The sequence below is a fragment of the Rattus norvegicus genome, chromosome 19 (assembly GCF_036323735.1).
Source record: "Rattus norvegicus strain BN/NHsdMcwi chromosome 19, GRCr8, whole genome shotgun sequence".
Classification (NCBI taxonomy): domain Eukaryota; kingdom Metazoa; phylum Chordata; class Mammalia; order Rodentia; family Muridae; genus Rattus; species Rattus norvegicus.
The window spans coordinates 16,407,379-16,414,714 of record NC_086037.1 but is presented as its reverse complement, the minus strand read 5'-3'; positions in this window follow the sequence as shown (position 1 = coordinate 16,414,714).

Genomic DNA, 7,336 nt, shown 5'->3' with positions numbered 1-7,336 from the left:
ATGAAGGCATGCAAGGGTATCTTTTCTGAAAATGGAAAGATGCATATTTGGCACGTATTGATCCAGATAGAGTTATTAAATTGTATGTTTAAATAATCTTGAATATCCTACAGGCACTTTCGCTCAGGATGAGTTGCCTTTAGCATGGGTTTATGTTAAATAAAACTTTAACCAAACATTAACAAATTATGAGGAACAAATTTCTTTAATTATTCAGCAAGGCATACAAAGACCTGTTACTCTGTGGGGATATGATTGTGCTGCTATTGTTTTCCCATTAAGCAAAGATAAAGTGGAATATTTAATGCAGATGTCTGAGGTTTTTCAATTAGCCATGATTTCTTACACTGGAAATATTGAATTTCATCCTCCCCATAGTAAATTGTGGGATTGCTTTAAAAAACAAAAAAAAATTTGATAAATACACTAATTTCTGTTGATCCATTACCATCAACCTTTACTGTGTTTACAGATGGCCCTAACACCAAGATGGCTTATTGGACCAAAGATTAATTTTGGGGACAAGAATCTTCTTTTGGGTCAGTACAACAAAATGAATTATTAGCGGTAATTAATGTATTCTAGGATTTTACTCATGATGTAAAAATATTATAGCTGAGTCCGCTTATGTTGTAGGAGTAGTACAGAATATTGCGACTGCTGTTGTTTCTACATATAAGCCGATATTAAATCTTATGCTCACATATTAAAGGACTATTGTTACTATGAAACTCTAGAATATTCATTACACATACTAGATCCCATTCAAAATTTCCAGAATCTTTAACACTTGGCAATCATATGGTAGATCAATTAGTGGCATTTGCTACCCCAGAAGAACACAGTCATAATCATGCCAATACAGGATATTTACATATTAAATATAAGCTTCCCTATTCTCAAGCCAAACAAATTATTGCTAATTGTCCTATGTGTCAGTCTTCATGTATAAAATGTGTTCCATCTCAAATTAATCCCAGAAGGATGCAACCTAATACATCGTGTCAGATCGATAAAACCCATATTTCTGAGTTTGGTCGCCTTTCACATATAGATGTAAGCATAGATAATTTTTCAAAATTTGTGTGGGCTACACCATTGCCAGGAGTACGCACTGCTCATGTTATACAGCATCTATTGGAAACTTCTGCTGTTATGGGACTGCCTTCTAAAATTAAAATTGATAATGGACCAACATATATTTCTTATCAATATAAACAATTTTGTCAACGGTATCATATTGTACATATTACTGGTACAGAACACAATACACAAGGACAAGCTTTTGTTGAAAGAATTCACCATACCCTGAAATGACAAATTATAAAATTAAAAAGGGGGAAAAGAGATGGCCTTATGCAACCTGAATGGAGTTTGCAGACCAGTCCCAGAGCTATATGGCACAAGCATTATACGTTATTAATTTTCTTAATTTACCACAAGGTGAAGTTATATCAAGAGCCGATAGACACTTTGTTGAACTTCCCCCAGAAGGCATGGAACAGACAGTATGGATAAAAATTGCCCGGGATGCTGAATGGCAGGAAGGGACATTACTGTATGTAGGGGAGAGGGTTTTGTCTCATTACAGGATGGGAGACTATTCTGGTTACCCGGGAGATGGATCCAAGCCCAGAATAATAAGAACTGCTCCCTACCCTCAAAGGAATCCAGTTAAACCAGCTACATTTTCTCCTGATGGATGTTCTCAGGAGATGAGGAGGTGTCCTCCATTACTGAGGCCCTGGTTTCTCTTAGTGTCCACAAACAACAATGGATAAGGATCCGTGCAGTGACAACCCTATTACCTGTGGGGTCAGGTGAAGCGATTAAGCACTGAAAGGAATAATTTTGTCCCCTTCAGGAAAGTCCTTTACTGCTGAGCACTTATTCTTAGCAATGTGTGTTTTACTCATGGTTTCTTCTGCTGCGGCCAATGCCAGTTATCGGGCTTATATTGCTTATCATGATGAAATCCTACTACTTTTGTGTTAGTAAATATATGGATAATGACACAGAACATGATTGGAAGTTAATTCAAGCCTATTTAGAGGGTAATGAAAGTGCTTCAAAAGTAATTAATGCCTTGAAATACGATGTTCGAATGTCTTTTGGTAAACAGCTAGAAGATACTACCCCTATGGAAATAGCGAAATTATTGGCTGATCAATTGACAGGATTAGATCCCAAGGCTTGGCTTCAAAGGATTTTCCATAGCATGGGAGGAGCTAGTTTTGCCATAATCTTATGTACATTATGTATTATGTTGCTTTATTTTTACGTGACTAAACCCCTACAAGGACCTTTAGCTATGTTATGGAAAGTGATACTTTAAAAGAAAAGAAAAAAGAAGGAATTGTTAAGACATAGAGATGCAGCTCCCAGGCAGGGTCAAGAAAGGCCTGGTGACAGATTCAAGTAGGGGCTGGAATGCCACCCTGGAGAAGAAAATGTTTTTCTCACTTGGCCTTAAATTATGTTCTGCTGTGTCCCGTTTTGTGGAAGTGGTTCTAACGCTCTCTTGGTAATGGTGAGTATATTTTGATTATAATAAGAGAGGTGATTTGTTATATGAATATTTTTAGAAGAAGCTTTTGTTTATTCGTCTTTCTTTGTTTAATCTTCCCTCATTGTTCCTGGTATCCTGGGAATAATAATCTTATGGTATCTTGACACAATGAAAATTGTAGTAATGCATATTCTTAGCTTAATAAGGATTAATAAAGCTTGCAACTGCGTGCAGTTTCTTATGCCTTTGCTCTGCACCCCCTGTGTCCTGGGGGTATGCGACCATACCCAGGGCCCCAACTCACTAGACATTGACAATGGGTCACCCCACAAAACACAGAAGCATCTACCTTAGTCAAAAATGGACATTTTATTGAATGCATACACTAACACTGATTGATCACATCCATAGCTAAGGTACTAGGGGCAGATCCGTGGCCCAAAATACATTCCTCTAAACCTATAAAGCGAAAGAAAGAAAGAAAGAAATAAAGAAAGGAAGAAAGAAAGAAAGAAAGAAAGAAAGGAAGGAAGAAGAAAAAACACAAAAAACTTAAGCTTCTCATAGGAACTTCGCAGGAAGTGTTGTCTGGCGGTCAGTTCTGATTAGGCCATTTTAGATGAAACAGTGCACAGTGACCCTTAATGTGATGGGCCCTATATAAAGCTTTTTGCAATATTGGAATTTTAACAAACCTCATCCAGAACATACAGCAGAGGCAAGGATGTGATCACCATGTCCTTGCTCTCTATCAGGTTATTTTTCTGTGTCCTTGATTGTCAGGCATAGAACAGCAACAATCTGAAATAGCTGGTAGACATGGAACAAAGTGGCTAAAACTATAGTTGTGGGTTGCACACCTCAACTGTCAATGGCTAATGCTGTCCTAGAGACCTCGGAGGCCCCTCTTCTAAGACTGTCTATTGGAAAGTGGAAGCAGATTTATCTGAGTTCAAAGTGAACCGGGCCAGCCAGGGAGAGGGCAACATGGATACGTGAGACCCTGTCTAAAACCAGCACAAAAACCAACCCTTCATTCAAAGCATCATCTATTAATTCTTTCTTATTTACCACTTTCTCCCTACCAGCCTTTCAGTCTGGAATGGTAGAAAAGGACTGGGAATGTTCCTTCTATTCTAAGGACCTTGATCTCTCTTTCCTTAGGTCCACATTAAGAACACATGCAAATGGGTATCACCATCTGAACAACTTAGGATCATCTACTCAGTATATCTAGCCTAATACTGTGCTATGACAATCTCAAGCTTCCTTGAGTTTCGCTGACCCAGCAAGAAGTATGAAGTAATGAGGCCACACCCCAGTGATCCTTTCAAGGGGTTAGAAGAAAGCCCTGAGAGATGCTCCACTTCTTTGTCCTTAGATTAAATCACATTGACACAAGGTGGGTGGACTATTTAACCAGACATGTTTCTCCCAACCCCACCTTTCTGAGTTCAGACCATGGCAGAATTCATGCCCCACCACCCTAGATATTGAGTTTAGTGATATATAATTATTATTTAAACCTATGGATTAAATTTTGTCATTTTGTTAATTTTTGTGGTTTTCACAGTCTTCTTTGATTAACTTTCCTAGTTTTATTAATTTATCCCCTGTGTTCTCTGGTATTTTGTCCTTCCCTTCAAACTAAAGTATTCCTTTTAGGATCCTCTACAGAGCTGTCTTACTGGTTACTCATATTGTGTTAAATTTATTTTTAGTGTGCATTAGTCAGCACAGTAGCTGGGCAGCTGCCTGCCCTCCATGGTACCAGATCTACTTTCCAAACAATAACGCTAACTCCTACTGACTGTGTAGCATCTTGGCTGCTCTTTGTTCCCCTTGGACAGCCCTCAGGATCAGGCTCTCCTCTCCCTTAACCATGGCTGCTGTCCTCTTCCTCTCTCCTCTCCATCACACATGTTCTTCCTTTATTCTCTGGCAGCTTCTTCCTCCTTCTTCCCTCCTCATGATCCTCTCTAGCAAAGCCCTCAAAGCTCCCCTCCCCCATCTCTCTGCTGTGCAGCTGTTGGCTGTTGGCTTCTTTATAATCACAGTTAACAGGGAAAGGGGTCAGTTATTTGGGGTTAACCAGTCTTGAGTTCTACAATTAGCATTAAAATACCAGCAGCATTAGGCCAATACACTACAGGGGTTTTGTTTGTTTGTTTGTTTGGTTTGGTTTAATTTTCATTTACCTTTTACTTGTTATTATATTTTTGGCTACTTTTTATTAATCGGTTATTTTATTTATTTACATTTCAACTGTTGTCCTGCTTTCCACACTCCCCTCATCAAACCTTACATCCCATTTCTGCTCAGCTTTGCCTATGTGACAGTGCTCCTGCACCCACACATATCCATCCCCACCTCACACCTCTAGGGTCTGCATTTGGTGGGGCTACAGGCCTCACTTTGAACCATAGAGCATCCTTGCATACACTTTGGCTGGCAGTTTGGCCCCTGGGAGCTTGGGGATTAGGGAAAGAGGATCTAGTCAGATATTAAAGCCAATGATTGCTGCATTCTCTTCTTTTTCTGGTTATAGGTGAAATTATGTTTGTGTGCTTCTCTTTTTTTAAATTATTGAGAGAAGATTAATTTCTTGGTTTTTCTTGGGTATAGTTTAGTTTATTGTCTTGGAGTTTTCCTCCTATTAGCCTCTGTTGTGCTTTCTTAGAGAAAATAATTGCTTAAATTTGGTTTTGTCATGAAATATCCTGTTTCCTCCTTTTATGGTGATTGAGGATCATGCTGTATATAGGAGCCTGTGTCTGCATTACATCTGCCCAAGATTTTCTGACTTTTAGAATCTCTGTTGAGAAGTCTGGTGTAATTCAGAGACGTCTGAATTCATTTGTTACTAGATATTTATACCTTACCCCTTTTAATGTTCTTTCTTGATCTGTGCATTTAGCGTTTTAATTATTATGTGAATGGAGGAATTTTTCTCGTACAATTATTTTGATGTTCTGTAGGCTTGTTGTACCTTTATGGCCTTTTCTTTCTTTACCTTATGGAAGTTTGCTGCTATGGTTTGTTGAAGGTGTTTACTGGATCTATGAACTAGAAATCTTAATTCTCTTCTATATCTATTATCCTTAGGTTTCAACATTTAATTGTGTCCTGAAATTCATGGATGTTTTGGATTCAATAAACCATACATGTTTATCTGAGATGGGTGTTTTGTGCTTTGTGGGATGACCTCCTTGACCCCAGGCTGCATGAAGAATCTCAGCTGACAATGGGGACATAAATTATGAGTATGTGTAGCAAGACCCAGGCCTCTTCCAGGTTCTTAGATAGTAACTGAGAACCTCAAATACAGTAGTGATGTGATAGTGTGTTGTGAATCTAGTTACTATTCTCTATTTTGATATAGATGACTCTTTTTGTGTCATGGTCAGCTTATAATGACTAGAAGACCTAAGCTTGAGAATAACCAAAGACTACATTGCTTCTCTAGCAGCTGAGCTTTTAAAAGTCCTGGTGTGACAGCAACTGTTGGTGGACATTCTGGATTATTCCTTCTGTACTTTAACTCTCTGTGTCACTTCCACCATCAGTAAGTTAGTTCAATTCCATAAATTGGAAATCCATCACCTGGAAGAAACACTCTTTTTTTTAAAGATTTATTTATTTATTTATTTATCATATACAAGTACACCGTGACTGTCTTCAGACACACCATAAGAGGGCATCATATCTCATTACAGATGGTTGTGAGCCACCATGTGGTTGCTGGGATTTGAACTCAGGACCTCTGGAAGAGCTGTCAGTGCTCTTAACCACTAAGCCATCTCTTTAGCCCAAGAAATACTTTCTGAATATGATCTGAGATTGGCCATGGAAAAAGGGTAGCTTGAACTGTCCCACCTAGGTTCTGGGCCTGCACAGGCCTGCTCTCCAAAAGAAACCTGTGTTCACAGCTGTTGGCTGGCTAAGAAAGATTTCATGAGACATGATACACAGCCCTCGGACTTCTGCTTCAGTCATCTGCACAATTTTTTCCGGACGATATCCTCATACCTCCAGCAGGCCAGTGATGAAGCTGTCCACTCTCAGCTCCCCTTCAGCCATCTTGTGGGCACCAGACTCTCCTCCCTGCAGCAGGAACAAGGGCTTCTCCATGGTGGCTGCAGCAGCAGTGGTGGTTTGGCATTCTCACCTAGGAGGCCCTATGCCTTTCTACCCCAGTTCCAACTCACCCCAGGCCCGGGCCTTCCCCCCATCCACTTCCCACGGAGCAGGGAGAGCAGCACCCACTAGAAATAAAAGGGAAGCCCTTGGTCCTGCCAAGACTAAACCCCCAGTGAAGGGGCTTGTTGGGGGGAGGGTGGTAATGGGGGGAGGATGGGGAGGGGAACACCTATAGAGAAGGGGAGGGGGAGGGGTTAGGGGGATGTTTGCCTGGAAACCCAGAAAGGTAATAACAATTGAAATGTAAATAAGAAATACCCATTTAATAAAGATGGAGAAAAAAAGAGAAAAGTGTCACACATTTAAAACAGAAGAAAATGGACCCTAATTTTAAAGCACAGCTCTGTCAATTAACTATATCTTTAAGGAAGCTCAGAAAATCAGGCCAAACAATATTTTCTCGGTTTATGTATCTGTAATGTCGCATAAATAATAATGTCCGTTTCTTGCTATTGTGGAGGGAATTAAATAGTTAATATGTAATCATGGAAATTTTGAAGTACCATCCATTATTCTGTTCATTAAATCAATCTTCCTCATTTCATTGATCAAGTATGTATGTTTTCTTTTCATAATTACATGTATAATAAAACCAGCATAAAAACCTTCAGAATTGTATAAGCTTTC